Here is a 22,500-nt window from a genome sequence, read left to right as displayed (position 1 = left end):
GCAGGGCTATTCGGCCTTGCGTTTGGGCTGAAAACGAGGTGTTCGCCATGGCGCGCGGGCCTAAAACAACGGTTCGGCCACGGCCGCGAAAACGGGCTAAGTCCAAGCGCGTGGAAAGACACCGAGGCTGCTACGTAGGTCTCGGTTGAAGGGCACGGTGGAACGGAGGAAAAACGGGAGGAGACGCAAGGCAACGGGCGGCAGGGCTGTTCGGCCTTGCGTTTTGGGTGAAAACGAGGGGTTCGCCATGGCGAATGGGCCAAAAACGGATTTTCGGCCACGGCCGCGAAAACGGGCACGTGGAAGGGCACGTGACTCTCCCGTGGTCCCCCCGCGTGAGACATGGAAGTTCGGGTCCACCCGTGAGGGAAAACGGGTCACGCTAGCGAAACCCCTGATTCTGAGCAAAAACGCTGTGTCCAGCCATCTTAGATGGGTTTCGTGGGGTCCTGGGAAAATGCCCTGGTTTTCTGAAGGCAGAACTCCCCGAAGTCCTGGGAGGGGGTATGCCCCTCAGGTATAGTAGGGGGTAGGGAACTCGTGCAGCCGAAACCCGGGCGAAACGCTGCTGAAACCATAGCGTTTCCAGCGTCTCCTCCAGGTCTCCTCGGCCGAGCCCCGCACCCCCTCGCGGCCTAGCCGTGGCCGGTCGGCACCCTACCGCGCCCAGCTCCGGCTGGCGCTGTTGGCTGCCTGGCCGGCCGTGGTTTGGCCGTGACGCAGCCACGACCGGCTATGGCTGGCTACCGCCGGCCAGACGCCCTGGACGAGTGGCTGCACAGTGGGATGGCCCGTTGCTCGATGCATTTTCCGTTTCTCCCACGCTCGGTGGACCTTCGGTCGCCGTCCTCGCAAGCAGACCCGCCGCGCCCAGCGCGGAGGGATGCTTTGGATGGCTCGACCGTAGCGGCTACGCTGGCGCATGAGTTGTCTTGGACCCGTGACTGCTTGGAGGACCCCCGCTGCCGTGCGGCCGACTCCCGGCGCCCGTGTCCCATCGCTCGTGCGGGCATCCTATGCCTGCTGCGTTGAGAAGTGCTTGCGTGCTGCTACCCGTCCCACGGGAAGCCGTGCTCAATACACGTTGCCTTCGTCGAGCTCACCCCCCGGGGTGCGGCTCGTCGGCTCGAGAGCGCCCGCGGCGTTTGCCTCGTGCCGCCATCGGCCTATGGCCGGCGGCACCGAGGACACCTCGCTGGCGCTTTTGGTCTCGGATGTGGCTCACGCTGAAGACCGGAGACGCGTTGGCGTCACGCGCCCAAGAATCGGTCCGCCCGAATGAACGACGGCCAGCCCGGCACGAAGCCTCCGCGCGGAGGCCGGCGCTGGCCTGTCTGCGAGGACGTGCTACCTGGTTGATCCTGCCAGTAGTCATATGCTTGTCTCAAAGATTAAGCCATGCATGTGCAAGTATGAACTAATTCGAACTGTGAAACTGCGAATGGCTCATTAAATCAGTTATAGTTTGTTTGATGGTACGTGCTACTCGGATAACCGTAGTAATTCTAGAGCTAATACGTGCAACAAACCCCGACTTCTGGGAGGGGCGCATTTATTAGATAAAAGGCTGACGCGGGCTCTGCCCGCCGATCCGATGATTCATGATAACTTGACGGATCGCACGGCCTTCGTGCCGGCGACGCATCATTCAAATTTCTGCCCTATCAACTTTCGATGGTAGGATAGGGGCCTACCATGGTGGTGACGGGTGACGGAGAATTAGGGTTCGATTCCGGAGAGGGAGCCTGAGAAACGGCTACCACATCCAAGGAAGGCAGCAGGCGCGCAAATTACCCAATCCTAACACGGGGTGGTAGTGACAATAAATAACAATACCGGGCGCGTTAGTGTCTGGTAATTGGAATGAGTACAATCTAAATCCCTTAACGAAGATCCATTGGAGGGCAAGTCTGATGCCAGCAGCCGCGGTAATTCCAGCTCCAATAGCGTATATTTAAGTTGTTGCAGTTAAAAAGCTTGTAGTTAGACCTTGGGCCGGGCCGGCCGGTCCGCGTCACGGCGAGAACTGGCCGGGTCGTGCCTCCTGTGGCGGAACTGCCCGAATTATTCCAACTTAAGTGCCCAAGTCCCGCCTTAGAGGCTAGACCACACTTAAATGGGAATAACCCGTCAATCCCTCGGATCTAGTCCGACACGGCCACTGACAGGATCAAGTACCACAATCTCACTCGAAGGTGAGTCACAGAGCAAATACAATAAAGCATAAAACCTTACATGTCACAATGTTAAATTATTACATCACCATCATCATCATCGGAGTTTTGTTGCAAAAGTAACCATCAGTGTTCGAAGTGCAGCGGAATAAAACTAACGGTAATTAAACAGAGAGATGGGGAAGCCTGTCCCATCACTCCTCATGCTCCTCCTCAGCCGAGGCAGGGTCCCACTCAACAGTCCAACCCGGTGGCAAGGTGGACGGCCAAGTTATCCCAGCAACCATCTCCTCCATAGAACCTGTAAAAATTATGCCACAAGCAAGGCTGAGTATACTAATACTCAGCTAGACTTACCCGGTGTGAGGAGTCTACTCCTCTACCTCTAGACATGCAGCTGTTTGGCTGTGGGGTTTGGTTGCCAAAAGCACTAGCTGAGTTTCTAAATCAAGATTTTAACTTAGTCAAAGTTAAGTGTGACTCTCTTAAGGCTAAAAGTGTACTATCTATCCATACAAAGTAGCAAACATTTTAGCAATCAACATCTTATATCACCTCCGCCTCATTCCACTTGTTACTCAATGTAGCAGCATGGATCAAGCAGTCTCATTAGCTGCGAGAAGCAGACGATTCGAATCGAGTTTTTAAACCTTGCATGGTAAACCTAAACACACGACATGCAGGGGCACTCCGTCCCCACACATATCAACCGTCCCCATCGATTCCCTGGCAACAGATCAGGGCTCACCGCCTTGGCGTACAATGCCTCACTGACCCCGACTGGCCGTCGTGCAGTGACCGCACTTGTACCCACCATAACCGGAATGGGAGACCTCGTCTCAGGTCGCGTGAGGGGCAAAGTCTGCGGGCAGGTTCACTCAGGTACTAGGCTTACCGATTTACCATATTTCTCGGTATGTGTTTAGTACGTTCAAACGCTTGACTCACGGTACCACACCTTAATCCTTATCAAATTTTATCCCGTGAACAACCAATCCCCATGGATTGTTGCCCACAAACCAACATCAGTATGATATGAAAATGGGTACAATCAATGTCCTGACCTCGCGCGAGTGCTAGAAAAATCACTCGACTTCTACCGAGATCCCTACTTAATAAAGCAGCTACTCGACCTAGCATACTAGTATTCATTTCAAAAGGATTCCTGAGATCATGCAACTAGGGTTTCAGTCAACTCCTACACTTAAGTGCACAGTACAAGCCTACAAACATTAAGTGTAGTAAAATAGCATATATAAACGGTTATGCATAAAACCGGGGCTTGCCTTCCAAAGCAGTGGCTGGCAGGTCCTCTGGTGCAGGCTCGGGTGCTGGATCTGGTGCTACCTCTTGAGCAGCTCCTTGCTCCGGCACGAGGATGTACTCTCCGTCAGCAAGATTACAGTCTATCGAATGCAATGAACATGTATGTCATGATTATGCATGATTTAATAACTTTATGTAAAAGAAACTAAGTCAAGAAGTAACTTAGGGTTTCTTAGTCATGCGGGGCTTCCAGTGGGTTAAGCTCAATATTCTTTAGGCTTGGATTTTCAGTGGGGATAACATAGTAGATTGGTATTGCCTTGATACATTTTAGTGGACAGATTACAAGGTTTTGGGAAATCATTAATTCACATTATTCATTTTCCTTTCCTTAATTTCCATTTAGGGTTTCTAAGGTAGGTTTGAACTACAACAGGGTTTTAATAATTTCCAAAAATTCTGTAAAAATTACAGTGGGTTATCACTTGCCATTCTAGCTTGTTTTATGAATATGAGACTTAAAGTATGAAAGCTAGGCTTTAAACAAAAATGACAAAAGTTATGCAAAATTGGCCTCTTTGCACTACACCTCTTAGTTAGGTGTAGGTTCTGTCCTAAAGGTTATTTTTACTGGCATCCCATGGTAATAATAGGTCTCTGTGCTAAAAATCACAGAAAACTAAGGGGTGGTTATTTAGTTATGATTTTCTTAAGTTTAGGGTCAAAAAAGCTCTTTCTACTACATTATTATTTGAAAAATGTCAAACAACAGATTTCGTATTTTTCCTAAGTTCTCTCTAATAAAACAATAGTTATCCCAAGGGTGGGGGTGTTTTTACCTTGGGGTTATTTTTGTAGAATTTTTCTAAGTTTCACTTGTTTTATTAAAATAAAAGAGATCTTAATTATTTTACACTAAAACAGGGTATGATATATTTTTCTAATGAACTATATTGAATAAGTGACCTAACAAAAATAAAGGTCTTCTCTGGTTCATTAATTAAATTACATTTTCTATTTTTCTTATCCTTAAGCCTATTATAGAATAAGGGGTAAAATTAATTTAAATGGAGTAGACAGAGGGGTTTAACATTTTTACTTGGTCTGGTAGGTAGATATAAGTTTCTCAAAATTTTTCTAGCCCTGGTCAAACAATATTCCTATTTTTCCTTCTAATATTGAGTTTTGAGTAGTTTTCTTATTTAATTCAAAACTTCAGAAAGAAATACAAAAGTCATGGGCTCTATTATTTTTATCTGATAGTTCATGAATTTCAGAACCTAGGAAAATTGGTTTGAGAATTTTTGGATGATTATTCCTCAAGTTATGCATTTATTAAGTTATCTGTCATATTAAAAGAAATTAAATTCGAAAATGGAAAAGAAAACAGGTTTGCGCTGAGGCCCCTGGGGTTTTTCCTTTTCTTTTCTCACAGAACAGCCCTTAGTTCACTATTGGCTTGGGTCACTGACATTGCGCAAAGCCCCCTGGACTTAACTAAAATCTAACCCGCGCTCCCTGACTGGCTTAAACAGTACCCGCGGCATAGTTTACGGCGGTGGGGCTTACCGGCGGCAGTAGAGCTCCGGCGGGGTGGTCAGTGACGTCCGGGAGGTCGCGACGGTCACGCCAATGTGCGGGTCGGTGTCGGAGGTGGTCGGAGCTACCCTGGCCACGAGCGCAGGCGGCGGGGGTCGTCGGCGGCTCCTGCTCCGGCCAAACCACGGCGGTATAGCTCAATTAGGTGCACGAGGAGCTTCACGGGGTGACACAGAGGCCATGCGTGCAAGGAATTGGAAAACGGTGCAGGGGCTTACCCGGTCCACGTGCGCCGGCGGGTTCTTGAACTCCGGTGAGCGCGATTGGGCTACTCCGGTGACGAGGGCCCCCGGTTCAAGCTTGAGCAAGTCTCACGGCTTCACCAGGAAGCTAACTGAGGGCTTGGATCGAACGGAGGAGGACGGGAGAGGGGCTGGCCACGGTGGTTGCTCTCGGGCGGCACTGGCGGGTCGCGGGGAGGTCGCCGGAGTTAATGGCTGGCTTGGGCAAGTCCGGCGAGGTACGGAGGAGGTAACGGGGAAGGCAGCCAAGCACTGGGGCGGGCTTTATAGCCGTGGCGCGAGCGTGGTCACGGGCGGCCGCGGGCGCGCGGGGGTTCGCGCACGGGCGTGCTCTGAGCGCGCCCCCGGATGCCAGCTCGCGTCGAACACGTGGAAGCTTGCTTCTGCCATGGTTCAACGGCCGATTAGAGTGCCATAGCGTGCGCATCTTGGCAAGGTCACTATGTACGGTTGCTTCTCTGCTCCAAATCCTATCTTTTCGCTATGAGTTCCAAGTCGAGATATGGTCGGGGTAGGGAGATAGAGAGGGGAGAAGTTTGCTGTGTCAGCCAAGCCCGAGCCGAGACAAAAGGAGTGTCAAGTCATGTCTAGCGCCCTAGGATAGGTGTCATCTCTTTCCAGGGTGTTCTAGGGTTAATTTGGCGCCATTTTGTCAATTGGGTCGAAGGGTTTTGAAAAGGGGATTAGGGTGAACATGTGGTGTCTTTGTGCAAAGGTTAGTTTTTGTACTTAGGCAAAAACTGAATTCTCCCTTGTGCTGAAACTTAGGTGAATTGTTTAGGGCTTTTCTGCAAACTTTTTGGGGGTACTTCCTTACTATTAATTGTAGGTTATTAAGTATATTACAACTTTTATATTTGGCCCAAACCATGATCATAAGGTTTACATGCTCTTTTGATCATGGCTTCAATTAGGGTTCCCATTGCCTATGGGGGGTTTTGCTTTAGGATTTTGGGAAATCCCCACTTAGATGTGCATGATAAGCTAGGACATGACATCTAAAGTGGATTACACTTGCTTAGGACCTAGAATTCCAAGTTTGGTACACTTTGCCCAATTTAATCTTCATGTGATAATGGGTAAAAAGGGGTAACCCTGGGGTGGACACCCTGAGTAACATCTGGGGTGTTACAGCCCTCCCCCCTTAAAGGAATCTCGCCCCGAGATTTCAGGTAGAGCCCTTTGGAGGGATGCTTGAAGGTGTGCTGGTGTTGTTTTCCCTTTACACTTAAGTTTCTCTTGTTAACTGCTCTTCGAATGTCATCCTCTTTGCAACTTCAGAAGGAAGCCCTTCTTAAGTTAAATCCACAACTTAGACTATCCTTGTTATCTAGGTTTTTCTTATAATTGATTTCAAAGGGCAGGTGGGGGTGGGGTCTTGGGGTTACGTACCGACTCTTTTGGGCAGAAAGTCGGGGAAGCGAGAGCGTAGAAAATCCTCAGTCTCCCATGTAGCTTCTTCTGCTGAATGGTGACTCCACCGAACCTTGTACATTCTGACTGACCTTGCCCGCGTTGATCTTTCCTTCTGATCTATCACCTTGACGGGGTACTCTTGGTAGGATAAGTCTGGCTCTATCTCAATGTCTGGTTCTGGCAGTACTTCAGTGGGTAGACGAACACATTTCCGCAATTGAGATACATGGAACACATTGTGAACTGCTGACATGTGAGGTGGCAATTCCACTTGATAGGCTACGGGTCCACAAGCTTCCTTGATCTCGTAGGTCCAATATAGCGAGGAGCTAACTTGCCCTTGATCCCGAATCTCTGAACACCCTTGGTGGGGGATACCTTAAGATAAACATGATCTCCCACCTCAAATTGTAGGGGTTTCCGCCTCTTGTCATGATAGCTCTTTTGCCTGGCCTGAGCAGCTTCCAAGTTCTTGGTAATAACTCTGATTTTTGCTTCTGCCTCGAGTACCAAGTCTGGCCCAAAAATTTCCCTCTCTCCTGCTTGAGACCAATTCAGTGGGGTCCTACACCTTCTCCCATATAATGCCTCAAAAGGTGCCATCTTCAGACTGGATTGATAACTGTTATTGTAAGCAAACTCTGCCAAAGACAGACACTTATCCCAATCCTACCCATAATGTAGTGCACATGCTCGCAACATGTCTTCTAAAATCTGATTCACCCTTTCTGTTTGACCATCTGTTTGAGGGTGATATGCTGAGCTTCGGATGACATGGGTCCCAAGTGACTCTTGCAATTGCTCCCAAAATCGTGCCACAAAGGGTGCTCCTCTGTCGGATATGATGGTCTTGGGAATACCATGCAACCTTACTATCTGATCAACATAAATTTCAGCGTACTTCTCTGCCCTGTGGGTGGTATGCACTGGCAAGAAATGAGCAGTCTTGGTTAGCCTGTCCACGATAACCCAAATAGAATCATGATGTCTGGAGGTATTGGGTAATCCCACTATGAAGTCCATGCAAATGTCCTCCCATTTCCAAGATGGTATGGGAAGGGGTTGCAAAGGGCCTGCTGCCTTCAAGTGACTAGCTTTAATTCTCTGGCAAGTATCACACTCGGATATGTACTTGGCAATTTCTCTTTTCATTCTAGTCCACCAATATAAAGATCTGAGGTCATGGTACATCTTGTTGCTACCAGGGTGCATGGAGAATTTGGAAAGGTGAGCTTCATCCAGTATCTTCTTTCTGAGCTCAGGGTCCTTAGGAACAACCAATCGATCTCCAAACCATAGAATTCCCTTGCTATCCTGTCGGAAACACTTGTATTTTTCTGCTTTTTGCTTAATCATTTCTTTGATAACCTGAACACCCTTATCCTCAACCTGTGCCCTGACTATCTGTTCTTGCAATGTGGGTTCCACCGAGATATAGCTTAGGTCACCCGCAGAAACAACTTCCAAGTTCAATCTGCACAACTCATCACACAGGGTGGTCACTCCTACATCCATGTTCATCCAATTGCACTGGGCCTTTCTGCTCAAGGCATCTGCCACAACATTGGCCTTTCCTGGGTGATAATGCACCTCTAAATCATAGTCCTTGATTAACTCCAACCATCTCCTCTGCCTCATGTTCAGATCCGCCTGAGTGAAGATGTATTTGAGACTCTTGTGATCAGTGTAGATGTTACAGTGAGCTCCCATCAAGTAGTGTCTCCATATCTTAAGAGCATGAACCACAGCCGCCAATTCCAGATCATGAGTGGGGTAGTTCTGCTCATGGGGCCTGAGTGCTCGGGAAGCATAAGAAATCACTCTGTTCTCTTGCATCAAGACACATCCCAATCCAGTACCAGAAGCATCACAATAAACTTCAAATGGCTTGGTGTTGTCAGGTTGAGCTAGCACTGGGGCTGTTGTCAAATGCTGCCTCAAGGTATGGAAGGCATCTTCGCACTTTTGGCTCCACTCAAATTTGACTCCCTTTTTTAATAGTTCAGTCATTGGCTTGGCAATCCTAGAGAAATCCGGAATAAATCGTCGATAATACCCTGCCAATCCTAGAAAACTCCGAATTTGCTTCACTGTAGTCGGGGGTTTCCAGTCCATTACCTCTTGTACCTTCTCAGGATCAACTGATATCCCATCTTGAGAAATTGTGTGACCCAAGAATTTGATCTCCTTCAGCCAAAACTCACACTTGCTCAGCTTAGCATACAACTGATGATCACGCAGTCTCTGAAGTACAGTATGCAAGTGTTTAGTGTGCTCGGCTTCGTTCTTGGAATAAACCAGAATGTCATCAATGAAAACGACCACGAACTTGTCTAACTCTGGCATGAACACAGAGTTCATCAAGTACATGAAATACGCCGGGGCATTGGTCAGCCCAAAGGACATCACCAGAAACTCATACAGTCCATATCTGGTAGAGAAAGCCGTCTTGGGAATATCGCTGGCACGGATCTTTATCTGATGGTAACCTGAGCGAAGGTCTATCTTGGAGAATACCTTGGCTCCTACCAACTGATCAAACAGAACATCAATGCGGGGCAGTGGGTATTTGTTCTTAATAGTCACCGCGTTGAGAGGACGTTAGTCAACACACATCCTCAAACTCTCATCCTTTTTCTTCACAAATAAAGCTGGACATCCCCATGGTGAAGTACTCGGACGAATAAACCCCTTGTCCAACAATTCTTGCAATTGTTTCTTCAATTCTGCCAAATCCGCGGGAGGCATCCTATAGGGTCTTCTAGAGATAGGAGCAGTCCCGGGTTGCAATTCGATGGCGAACTCAATATCTCGGTCAGGTGGCATCCCTGGCAATTCATCCGGAAAAACATCCGGATAGTCACAGACCACTGGGATCTTTTCCACTGGGGATTCTAACATGACAAAGGCACAAGAACGGGTGCATCCCTGATCGGGTAGATATAAGGTAATCTCACCATCCAAAGGGGAGCGGATTTCTATGGCTCTGGCTGCGACATCAATCACCGCGTGGTGTCGTGACAACCAATCAGTCCCTAAGATGATATCCACACTATCCAATCCCATTATCATTAGGGTAGTTTTGAAAATGAGACTACCCAGCTTAATTGGTACGTGCCTACAGATCTGATAGGAGGCAACCTTGCCTCCTGGTGTTGAGATTGTAATACCCCCATTGGTGTGGTGAAAAGGCAATTGGCATTTGGCACTAAATTTGGTACTGATAAAACTGTGTGATGCACCAGAATCAAAAGAACAATAGCAGGATAATTGAAAACCGTAAAGATACCAGTCAAGACGGGTGCTCCCTCTGGAATATCTGCCATGGTGGTGAAGTTCAGCCTGCCTTGCCTTACTTGCACCTTCTGCCTCTTGCCCTGGTTCTGATTTACATTCTGCCCCTGCTTTTGCTGGTTCCTGGGGCAATTCTTGGCATAATGCCCAGTGTTGCCACAAGTGAAGCATCTGTTATCATTTGCCTGGCGGTACTGCTGTTGCTGCTGATTGCCCCTCTGAGCTGGAAATTGGGTACGGTTGGGTGCCTGCTGCTGCGGCTGCTGCTGCTGAGGTCGGATCACCCATCGCCCTTGCTGTTGCTGGGGCCCCCTGCCCTGGGTGTCGGACACAATCCTGAAACGCTGTGGCTGAGCTGAGGGTCCTGCCACAGGGGTCTTCCTCTTCTTCTCTGCCTGCCTGGCTGTAATGCAGTCTTCTTGGGAGATAGCCATGTTGACCAACTCATTGTAGCTGTTGGCCCTGACGGTGTTGAGACGATCCCGGAGCTTAGTGCTGAGCCCCCTTCTGAATCTGTCCCTCTTCTTCTCATCTGTATCTGCATGATATCCCGCGTACTGGCACAAGTCATTAAAGGCCTGGGCATACTGCAACACTGTCCTGTTGCCCTGAGTGAGTGCCAAGAACTCATTAAGCTTCCTGTCCATGATCCCGGCTGGTATATGGTGTCCTCTGAAAGCTGCCTTGAACTCCCTCCACTCCACCTCTCGGTCCTCTGGCTGCATAGCAAGAAAATGATCCCACCAAGTCCTTGCAGGTCCGCGAAGCTGCTGGGTGGCGAACCTGACTTTGGTGACCTCTGAGCAAACTCCATGTAGCAGTGGGAATTTGGATTCCACCACTCGCAGCCACACATCTGCATCAAGTGGGTCCTCCGCCCTTGTGAATAATGGAGGCTGGGTGCTGAGGAATTCCTGATAGGTGGCCGCCGCGGGGTGACGCTGGTGGTCTCCACCACCATAATGCTGGGGTGGTGGCTGACGTTGAGCCAGCTGCCTCAGAATCTCATTCTGCTGAGCCATGAGCTCCTGCAGAGTGGGAGGTGGTGGCGGCGGTGGAGGAACGCGCTCGTTCTGGCCACGATGCTGCCTCCCGGCCATCTGAAAAAACCACATACTTACTTAATACCACAGTTCCAATTTCAAGATTTCATCGCGGGGAAAAAGTTAAAACAGCATGATAGACTCTGACTTCAACAAAAGGGATTTTAAGAGGCATAATTTCTTCCTTCCAAGATTAAGCTGATAATAGCATCCATCCAACAAGCTCCCAAGAGAGTTTATCATGATTACATTAAATTGTCCCAAAATGACTCAACTCTATCTAGCCTAGTACCCCAAGGGTGCAAAAGCTAAGCTAGCTGCGAGGAGTCCGACTATCCAACTTCTAAGCCTATTCTGAACACCTAGTGAGCGAACGAAGCAACGCTCGACTCGGGGGAAGGTGGTCTTCCCGAGCCAGCAGTGTCCACACTAGAGGCAGGCTCATCTCCTCAATGTCGACGTCCTCGTTGGCCTCCTAGTCCTGGATCTCCTGGTGGTGCATGTACAGGTGCTCGTTAGCCTCAGCAAGCTGCTGCTGAGTGTTAATGAGCTGATCCTCTAGGACCTCAATGGTGTTCTCCCTGGTACCTACCAGCTCCTCCAACTCCTGAATATCAGTGGATAGCTGCTCCACCTGCAAGTCCTTCTCCACCATTTCTTGAGACAAGTCAACCACGAGCTCTTCTCTGTTATCCAACGTGATCTTTGTTGCCTCCAGCAGTGCCATCAGATGGGACATTGCCTCTCCGCGCATCACCTGCAGACGGTACAGCGCATTCATACACCGTACGGTCAAGTGCGCAGTCTGTCCTAGGTAGATGGCCCAGATATCCTTGGCATGCTCCACCCGATCCTTCCACATTGGGTCGTCCTCCTTCTCAGCGGGGAACAAGCCAATGGGGTGGGTAGCCAGCTCCAAGGGATGGAATCCGCAGAAGGTAGTCAATCCATGCAGAGCGATCGCCTCGATCGTGTCCTCTGCTCGGTATCCGAAAGACTCTGAGTCCAAGGAGCGCCATCCTGGCTGCAGGGGATGAGGCTCCAAGGTCATCCTCACCCTACAGCGAGGCACTCGGTGCTTCTCGAACTGCTGCACCGCGTACTGAGGGGGTGTCGTGTATCCGGCCCCCTGAAGTACTTCCCACAAAATGCGGGGAAAACCCTCTCGTGCAAGTCCGTCCATGTGGGTCAGTGCATTTCCGTCTTCGGAGGATCCGTGGGAAGTCATCTGTGTACGGTTAAGCGTAAGTAAAAGAAAAAGAATTATAAAAAGATCAAGGGAAAAGAAATAAAAATAAAACTCAACCCTTCTCTAGTTAAATGAAAGGCACTGGGGACCTAATGGGTTGTTATCTTATTTTAAGTTCTTTACTCAGTCATCCATTTGCTTAATTATGAATGCATGCATGCTCGTTCTGAACGGCCTCACAACAAGATGAAAGGAATAGGGAAGAACTCCCATCCTGTAAAAGTGGCCTGTAGGGCCTAGTTACTTAGCCACCTAGCTACCCTTCTATTACCCTAAGGCTTCACGTCCTAGGTCTATCCTGCTCGTCCTACTATCTATCCAACCTTGTTTCTATCAAGTTTTATTTAGAAAATTGATGGTATTTACATTTTATTGATTCCTCTGTGGTGGTACAAGCTCCGATACCAGCTGTGGCGGAACTGCCCGAATTATTCCAACTTAAGTGCCCAAGTCCCGCCTTAGAGGCTAGACCACACTTAAATGGGAATAACCCGTCAATCCCTCGGATCTAGTCCGACACGGCCACTGACAGGATCAAGTACCACAATCTCACTCGAAGGTGAGTCACAGAGCAAATACAATAAAGCATAAAACCTTACATGTCACAATGTTAAATTATTACATCACCATCATCATCATCGGAGTTTTGTTGCAAAAGTAACCATCAGTGTTCGAAGTGCAGCGGAATAAAACTAACGGTAATTAAACAGAGAGATGGGGAAGCCTGTCCCATCACTCCTCATGCTCCTCCTCAGCCGAGGCAGGGTCCCACTCAACAGTCCAACCCGGTGGCAAGGTGGACGGCCAAGTTATCCCAGCAACCATCTCCTCCATAGAACCTATAAAAATTATGCCACAAGCAAGGCTGAGTATACTAATACTCAGCTAGACTTACCCGGTGTGAGGAGTCTACTCCTCTACCTCTAGACATGCAGCTGTTTGGCTGTGGGGTTTGGTTGCCAAAAGCACTAGCTGAGTTTCTAAATCAAGATTTTAACTTAGTCAAAGTTAAGTGTGACTCTCTTAAGGCTAAAAGTGTACTATCTATCCATACAAAGTAGCAAACATTTTAGCAATCAACATCTTATATCACCTCCGCCTCATTCCACTTGTTACTCAATGTAGCAGCATGGATCAAGCAGTCTCATTAGCTGCGAGAAGCAGACGTTTCGAATCGAGTTTTTAAACCTTGCAAGGTAAACCTAAACACACGACATGCAGGGGCACTCCGTCCCCACACATATCAACCGTCCCCATCGATTCCCTGGCAACAGATCAGGGCTCACCGCCTTGGCGTACAATGCCTCACTGACCCCGACTGGCCGTCGTGCAGTGACCGCACTTGTACCCACCATAACCGGAATGGGAGACCTCGTCTCAGGTCGCGTGAGGGGCAAAGTCTGCGGGCAGGTTCACTCAGGTACTAGGCTTACCGATTTACCATATTTCTTGGTATGTGTTTAGTACGTTCAAACGCTTGACTCACGGTACCACACCTTAATCCTTATCAAATTTTATCCCGTGAACAACCAATCCCCATGGATTGTTGCCCACAAACCAACATCAGTATGATATGAAAATGGGTACAATCAATGTCCTGACCTCGCGCGAGTGCTAGAAAAATCACTCGACTTCTACCGAGATCCCTACTTAATAAAGCAGCTACTCGACCTAGCATACTAGTATTCATTTCAAAAGGATTCCTGAGATCATGCAACTAGGGTTTCAGTCAACTCCTACACTTAAGTGCACAGTACAAGCCTACAAACATTAAGTGTAGTAAAATAGCATATATAAACGGTTATGCATAAAACCGGGGCTTGCCTTCCAAAGCAGTGGCTGGCAGGTCCTCTGGTGCAGGCTCGGGTGCTGGATCTGGTGCTACCTCTTGAGCAGCTCCTTGCTCCGGCACGAGGATGTACTCTCCGTCAGCAAGATTACAGTCTATCGAATGCAATGAACATGTATGTCATGATTATGCATGATTTAATAACTTTATGTAAAAGAAACTAAGTCAAGAAGTAACTTAGGGTTTCTTAGTCATGCGGGGCTTCCAGTGGGTTAAGCTCAATATTCTTTAGGCTTGGATTTTCAGTGGGGATAACATAGTAGATTGGTATTGCCTTGATACATTTTAGTGGACATGTTGGAGACTTGTTCTCAAATGCTTCGAGTTAAGAACAAGGCAACATAAAAAATGTTAAACATTAAGGTCCTTCGTCCTTCGAAACATTATGCCCCTTCGGGAAATAATGCTTTAGGACGAAGGTCATAAAAGACATACCTTCGTAAATAAAATAGTGCCGAAGGATTCATATAAAACGTGAAATATAAACATCAACATAAAATCATTTCTATTTTATTCACATGGAGAAATAGAAATGATTTCAAATTACAAATGTACCTTCGGTCCTGAGAGAAGGTAAAAAGTACAAGCGTGACGCAAAAGCCAATGCCCAGTCAGCGTGAACAGTACGGGAGTACTGTTCATCTATTTATAGACGCGGGACGCAGCCCACGTAAAATTACATCCATGTCCATTACATTTGTTAACGGCTTATGGAAATCTGTCGAGGCCCCCGAAGTCTTTTCATCTCTAAGTCGGTTCCCCCTTCTGCCATCGCGCCGAAGCTTCCCTGCGCACAGCTTCGGCTACACTTGACCTTCGTCTGGTTCAGGCTTCGTCCTGGCCGTGGTCCATATTCATGATCCGAAAATACCTGTTCACATAATCCACTCGGAAAACATTGTCAAATCATGTTTTTGAGGACCTTCGGAGGACGAAGGCCCCCAACAGTAGCCCCTCGCAATATTAATTTGTAAATAATAAATTCAGATTGCGATATGGACGAAGGCCTTGAGCCGAAGGTCCGAAAAAACACCTTCCCTTTGCTAGAATAGCAACATCCACTGACAAGCGGGGCCTTTCAATTTTCAACGCCCTGAGCGTATAAATAAGATCGCACCGCAAACTCATTTGATACGCACACTTGCCATCTGCTTCGGCCCACTAAAATTTTTAGCTCTTGCACTAAGATTTGCTGATCTTTTTGATTTTGAAGCTTCGGCCTCGGGAACAATTTTTTAGCGTTTCCGAAGATGTCTGAAGGCAAGAAGATCCCTGCTGAGACGAAGCTGAGTCTCGAGGAGGAGAAGAATCTGGGGTTCATTATGGCGATGGCGGAGACCAATACAGAGAAGATCACCAAGGAAATTCTTGAAGGTCTATCCGAAGACACTGATGACAGTGATAGTTTTGATGTAGAAAGTGGCGGGGAAGAGGCCGAAGATCGACCGTGGCGACCAAGTCACGCGGTTTTTGGGAAAACCGCCATCAAACAGAGCCATATTGATATTATGAGGGGGCGGTATTTTCGAGATATAACTATTGTGAGGGCTGATGCTGGAGAAAAGACTACCCCCACCCCCGAAGAAGATGAGGTCGTAATCTTCCGAAGCTTTCTCAAGGCTGGGCTTCGATTTCCCTTAAGCAACTTCGTTATTGAGGTACTGAAAACATTTCAAATCTTCTTGCATCAAATCACTCCCGAAGCCATTATGAGAATGGGGATATTTGTCTGGGCTGCAAGGAGCCAAGGTTTGGAACCAAACGCTAAAAGCTTCTGTAACATTCATGAGTTATTATACGAGACGAAACCCTGGGGAAAGGAGCAATACCACAACAACTTTGGGTGCTACAGCTTCGGCGCCCGCTCCGGGTCAAGCTGCCCTGTGCCGACCTTTCGGAAGAGGTGGCCCGGAGCCTGGATGACTGAATGGTTTTATGTGAAGAATGACCTATCAAATCAAGAGATTGTGAAGAATATCATTATGCGACCAATCTAGCAACGCTTCGGTCTTCGAAGGCCGAAGGTCGAAATGGACGAAGCTGCCGAAGAATGCCAAAGGGCCTTCGGAGTAGTCTGCTCGTTTATTGGGACAAGGGACTTGGTCCAAGAACACATTGCCTTCAGGGTATGGCCACTTGCGGAAAAATGGGAAATGCCGAAGGAGACCATTAAAGAGTCCGACGAAGGCGGACTGGTTAGACTGAAATACACATTCAAATATGCAGATAAATTTGTTGAACCTGATGATGACTGGCTGAAAAGCATTGAAACATTAAGTGATGATCTACTTGGGGCATATTCGAAGGCTGAAAATACTGCACTATCAGCAGCCTTCGGAGGCCGAAAAAAGAAGAGACTCAATCGAGTGTTTGATGCAATTGGGTTCTTTTACCCTGACTATCGCTATCCCACTCGAGGGCAGAAAAGAAAGAACACAACCTCTGCAGAAGAAGAAGCTGCAACTGCTCCTAGCGAGCCAGAATCAAAGAGAAAAAGGATAAAAGTCCTCACACACCGGCCACGCTATATTGAACCAGCTTCGGTGCCTGAGTTCACCGGAGAAGCTTCTTCGGCCACCGAAGCTGAACAGCCAACCTTGCTGCCGGAAACTGCAGAGATGGCCGAAGCGCCATCCACAGAAAAAATGGAAGAAGCGAAAAAACCGACTAAGGAAAAAACATCAGAAGTTTTGAGTCCTGCAGTAAATATTGAAACAGCAAAAAACCAAAAGGGGCCATCAGTGACCCCAAAAAGGAAAAGAATGGTAAATGTACTAGACGTCTTGGAGACAATTAAGTCTTCAAGCACAATTCCAAAAAAAAGTGTCGAAGTTGCTGAAGCTTCTACTGAAGCTTCGGCTCAACAAGCTGAAGCTGAAGCTGGGCCTTCAGAGCCCTACAAGGAGCAACCTTTTGAAGCCGAAGCAATACAAATTCCAGAACCAGTATTAGTTGAAGAAACTGACACCGCCATCCCCGAAGCACCTGCCAGCATACGTGATTACATGATACGACATGCTTCGGGGAAGAAGCTATCTGAAGAAGAAACTCATGAAGCCATTCATTATGCAAAGGAACTAAAATATCCGAAGGGGGCAGTAATATTTAATGGAACGAATGAAGATGACTTCTTATACTGCCTGCCTGATAACAAAGAGGTATCCGTCTGCCGAGAGATGGCGAGAAGCATAGGCTTTCCGAAGCTCGAAGCTGGGTTAAGTGCCATGACGAAAGAGGATCTCGCGGACAGTCTTGCGTACAACAGCCTGAAGGTACGGGAATTAAACGCTTGAAAAACCCCCTTTTTTACGCAACTCATTCCTTTTTTCTTATATGAATTCTTTTTCGTATAGGGCCTGATCCTAAGCAACGCACTAAGAGCCCAAAAGAGCGCCGAAGATGAAAGCTATGAAATTGCGTTTAATAATTTACGCTCCGAAGTTATCAAACTGAGAAACGAAGCTTTGGAAAAAGATAAAATTCTGCTTACACTGGTAGATAAAGTGAAAAAAGACGGAGCTGCTGCAAAAGCCCAGGCCGAAGCTCAAAAACGCGAGATTAAAGATCTTTAGAAACAGCTGGCTAGAGCTAAAGAGGAGCGCGCGCTTGAGGAAACGAAACGAGAACTTAGTGATTTTATGGTCAGCAAATTGGAATCAAGAGTTAAGGAGCTTCGCACATCTCAGGGGAAATGCTATGTCAAATCTGTAGAATGTGTGAATAAAATTAAATCCAGCTTCGCCAGCGTAGGCGCCTTTTCCAGCGAAGAGAATTTCTCTCGAGGCAATCCCGAAGGTCCGCTGGAATGGATTAGCCACGAAGCAGAGGCCTTCGAAGAGATTCTGAACAGTCGTGGCGATATCTGCGCTTTTTCGGGCGCCAGAGGAATTGCCTCTGTCTTAGAGAAGAAAGGCTGCGGGCATGTAAAATTTTTAGCTCAGTCCGAAGCTGCCTTATCTTCCGAAGACATCAAGGACCCTTCGGCCGAAGCAAGCGCGGTTGGTGGCAAATTTTTTACTGATATCTGGAACGACGGCGGCCGAGGAATGGCGCAGGAGATCATCCAAAGGAGCGAAAAAGGCATTCATGACGCCAGAAAAGTGGCAGAAGCTGCCGAAAGGAGTACAGAGCCCGAAAGGCAATTAGGTACCAATTAGTCGCTCTTATTGTGTTGTAATTTTTATTCCAAACTTTGCTCAAGGTTTGTAAAAGTAATGAAGAAATGTTCTCTTCCCTCAGAAACTGCTGGATCAAATGTCGACGAAGAAATTAAACAAATGGCCGAAACTATCTTGGACAAGGTTGTTGACCAACTTCTAAATGAGGTCGCCGAAGCAGTATTGAGAGAAGATTAGATGCTTATTTGGAAAAATCATTTAAAGTGTAATCTATGTAACACTTTGTACATTTGAATGTAATATACAAGTCTCCGTTCATTATTGAATTCTTTACGATGCATGAAACATTAAATACATACCATTTTTGAGCCTTCGGCGAAAAAACACCTTCCCTTCTTTTCATGCTTCGTGAAGAAGACATTCTCCGTTAAAATTATTCTGATGAATCACATCCATGCTTCGTCAAAACATTCTTCGAAGCTATACTCCGAAGCTATACATCTTCGATATTGATCTGATAAAGCTCGCCCATATTTCGTAAAAATATTCGCCGAAGCTGTATTCCGAAGCTGTACAATTTCGATGTCACTTTCTCAAAGCATCCTTTCGATGGTTGAGAGTATCTCCTTCTCTTGCCAGATGCAATATGATGTATGATGCTTATGCTATGCAAAATGATGTGATGATGTTATGTTATGCATGTGACATTTGTTCCGGAGATACACATAAAATATATTCGTAAGCTCTGCATTCCCTTGGGAACGTCTTTGGAGCTTCTTCGTCTTTTACTTAGACGGTATCAGCGTTGACTTTTCGCTGTAAGCCTCCCTTAGGAGCTTCTTCGCCTTTTACTTAGGCGGTATCAGCGTTGACTTTTCGCTGTAAGCCTCCCTTAGGAGCTTCTTCGCCTTTTACTTAGGCGGTATCAGCGTTGACTTTTCGCTGTAGGCTCTGCATTCCTTTAGGAACGACTTCTGAGCAGAAAACTTACACTGCGCTCCCTTTGGAACGGCTTTTTGTGACTTCATAAACTTACTCTGCGTTCCTTAGAACGACTTTCTGTTACTCCGAAGGATTTTTAATCCGAAGGTCCTCCTTGGTAACGGAAAAAGTTTTAGGCTTCAGCAACTTAGGCCTGTGGAGCAAATAGATTTTCCTCGTGGGAAACAACGAAATTATTACATGAAAACTATCAATGTTTTTTGCTTCACAGAAAATAAAACTGAATAGAAAAGACTGCTATCAAAGGTAGGATATGTCAATAAATGTGCTTCGACTCTGGCACAGTGCTGTTGACTGTGCGAGCTTCGGACTGTTCTCTGAAGTCCCTCTGCTGTGGAGCGTATTGACTCCCTTCTGGCTGTTGACCTTGCTGCAATGGAGGTGGAGGCGGAAGCTGCTGCCAGGAAGCTTGAGGTTGACTTGCCGAAGCTACAGAAGCTGCAGGGTGGTTGTCTATGTATTGTGGGATATAGGGCGGATGATACGAAGCAGTATGCATGACCTGCTTCGGCTGAGCTTGTTGAGATGCAGCTTCGGCTATTTCCTTTTGCTTCTGGATTGTAACATGGCACGTCCTAGTAGTATGGCCCTTGCCTTCTCCACAGAACAAGCAAAACAGTCTCCTTGGCTGATCTCCGAATCTTCCGCCGAAGCCCCTGGTGCCTCTGCCTCTTGGAGCTGATGGCCGGAAGGAAGTTTGTTGTTGCCCCGAAGCCTGCGAGGAGCACTGCGGCCTGTTTTGCTGACTCCCCTTATCATCATTCTGAGTGTTGTGGATGGAACGGACATGCCTCGGGTAGTATCTTCCTCCGAAGCCCCTGGTCATTTCAGAAAATCTGAAGGCCTCCTCCCTTCTTTGGCGAAAGTCATTGTCAGCACGAATGTACTCATCCATCTTTTGGAGCAATTTCTCCAAGGTCTGAGGAGGCTTCCGAGCAAAGTATTGAGCTGCAGGTCCAGGACGAAGCCCCTTGATCATGGCTTCGATAACGATTTCATTGGGCACCGTTGGTGCCTGCGCCCTCAATCGTAAGAACCTTCGGACATACGCCTGAAGGTATTCTTCGTGATCCTGAATACACTGGAAGAGGGCTTGAGCTGTAACCGGCTTCGCTTGAAATCCTTGAAAGCTGGTCAGTAACATATCCTTCAGCTTCTGCCATGAAGTGATTGTTCCTGGCCGAAGGGAGGAATACCAGGTCTGAGCAACATTCCTGACGGCCATAACGAAAGACTTCGCCATGACTGCAGCGTTGCCCCCATACGAAGACACTGTTGCTTCGTAGCTCATCAAAAATTGCTTCGGGTCGGAGTGGCCGTCAAACATGGGAAGCTGGGGTGGCTTATAGGATGGAGGCCAAGGTGTAGCCTGCAGCTCAGCAGACAGAGGAGAAGCATCATCGAAAACAAAATTTCCCTGATGGAAATTATCATACCAGTCATCTTCGTTGACGAAGCCCTCCTGATGAAGGTCTTTCTGATGAGGCCTTCTGTTCTGCTCATCGTGAGTGAGATGGCGAACTTCCTCAGAGGCTTCGTCTATTTGCCTTTGCAACTCAGCTAGGCGGGCCATCTTCTCCTTCTTCCTCTGCACTTGTTGATGTAGCATCTCCATCTCTCTGATTTCTTGGTCTAGCTCTTCTTCCTCAAGCGTCGGGCTAACGGCTTTTCTCTTCTGGCTTCGGGCCTCCCGAAGAGAGACGGTCTCCTGGTTGTGGTCCAGCGGTTGTAGTGGTGCTGCCCCAGTCGCTGAGGCTTTCTTCGGCGCCATAGTGAAGGTCTATAGCTTCCGAAGGTGTTCACAAAAACTCGAAGTGGAAGTGAGTTCACCGGAGGTGGGCGCCAATGTTGGAGACTTGTTCTCAAATGCTTCGAGTTAAGAACAAGGCAACATAAAAAATGTTAAACATTAAGGTCCTTCGTCCTTCGAAACATTATGCCCCTTCGGGAAATAATGCTTTAGGACGAAGGTCATAAAAGACATACCTTCGTAAATAAAATAGTGCCGAAGGATTCATATAAAACGTGAAATATAAACATCAACATAAAATCATTTCTATTTTATTCACATGGAGAAATAGAAATGATTTCAAATTACAAATGTACCTTCGGTCCTGAGAGAAGGTAAAAAGTACAAGCGTGACGCAAAAGCCAATGCCCAGTCAGCGTGAACAGTACGGGAGTACTGTTCATCTATTTATAGACGCGGGACGCAGCCCACGTAAAATTACATCCATGTCCATTACATTTGTTAACGGCTTATGGAAATCTGTCGAGGCCCCCGAAGTCTTTTCATCTCTAAGTCGGTTCCCCCTTCTGCCATCGCGCCGAAGCTTCCCTGCGCACAGCTTCGGCTACACTTGACCTTTGTCTGGTTCAGGCTTCGTCCTGGCCGTGGTCCATATTCATGATCCGAAAATACCTGTTCACATAATCCACTCAGAAAACATTGTCAAATCATGTTTTTGAGGACCTTCGGAGGACGAAGGCCCCCAACAGGACAGATTACAAGGTTTTGGGAAATCATTAATTCACATTATTCATTTTCCTTTCCTTAATTTCCATTTAGGGTTTCTAAGGTAGGTTTGAACTACAACAGGGTTTTAATAATTTCCAAAAATTCTGTAAAAATTACAGTGGGTTATCACTTGCCATTCTAGCTTGTTTTATGAATATGAGGCTTAAAGTATGAAAGCTAGGCTTTAAACAAAAATGACAAAAGTTATGCAAAATTGGCCTCTTTGCACTACACCTGTTAGTTAGGTGTAGGTTCTGTCCTAAAGGTTATTTTTACTGGCATCCCATGGTAATAATAGGTCTCTGTGCTAAAAATCACAGAAAACTAAGGGGTGGTTATTTAGTTATGATTTTCTTAAGTTTAGGGTCAAAAAGGCTCTTTCTACTACATTATTATTTGAAAAATGTCAAACAGCAGATTTCATATTTTTCCTAAGTTCTCTCTAATAAAACAATAGTTATCCCAAGGGTGGGGGTGTTTTTACCTTGGGGTTGTTTTGTAGAATTTTTCTAAGTTTCACTTGTTTTATTAAAATAAAAGAGATCTTAATTATTTTACACTAAAACAGGGTATGATATATTTTTCTAATGAACTATATTGAATAAGTGACCTAACAAAAATAGAGGTCCTCTCTGGTTCATTAATTAAATTACATTTTCTATTTTTCTTATCTTTAAGCCTATTATAGAATAAGGGGTAAAATTAATTTAAATGGAGTAGACAGAGGGGT

Source organism: Zea mays, chromosome 6, assembly GCF_902167145.1.
Source record: "Zea mays cultivar B73 chromosome 6, Zm-B73-REFERENCE-NAM-5.0, whole genome shotgun sequence".
In the NCBI taxonomy this organism is placed as follows: Eukaryota; Viridiplantae; Streptophyta; class Magnoliopsida; order Poales; family Poaceae; genus Zea; species Zea mays.
This window is presented reverse-complemented; position numbering follows the sequence as displayed.